Source organism: Pygoscelis adeliae, unplaced genomic scaffold, assembly GCF_000699105.1.
Source record: "Pygoscelis adeliae isolate BGI_AS28 unplaced genomic scaffold, ASM69910v1 Scaffold112, whole genome shotgun sequence".
In the NCBI taxonomy this organism is placed as follows: Eukaryota; Metazoa; Chordata; class Aves; order Sphenisciformes; family Spheniscidae; genus Pygoscelis; species Pygoscelis adeliae.
In genome coordinates, this window is record NW_008824232.1 from 1,362,685 (window position 1) to 1,363,284 (window position 600).

Below are 600 nucleotides of genomic sequence, written 5' to 3' on the forward strand. Positions count from 1 at the left end.
TGGAAGCCTTTATTTCTCCTCTTTCTTGCTCCATGTCCCCTTGCATGCAAGGTGAGGCTCGGCCTGGTTCCCAGCAGCCACCAGATGCTCAGAACTGGCAAAAAAAAAACCAAACCTGCAGAAGGTGAAGGTCTGGGGAGGCCCTGGGCAGAGATACCCAGGCTCTGGGGACCAACGCGGCTGGCAAAAGTACCCAAAGGTGTTTTTCACATGGAGTTACAGTTCAGTGCTCGCCCGCAGCCGGTAACGCGTGGCAGCCGGAGGGCATGGCATGGAGGGAAACTGTATTTCTGTGTCAGAGCGAAGGGGGACAGAGCTCACCTTGGGGTGCCACATTGCACTTCCCCAGGGAGTGGCTGTCTCCAAAGGACTCACGGAGACGGGTCTCGGTCATGGCAAACAGTGGGCATGGCTGGCACCCGGAAAGGTGACATCTCGTTTTGGCCGTCTCGCTCCTTTTCTAGATTTCGCCATTCCTTGGAAGGGCGGCTGCGGGGACTCTCTGGGATGCGGAGGATGAGAGCTGGGGGACTGATCCCACTGCACCCCACAACAAGTAGAGAGGAGAAATCCCACAAACGTCCCCTCTTCCCACCCCAT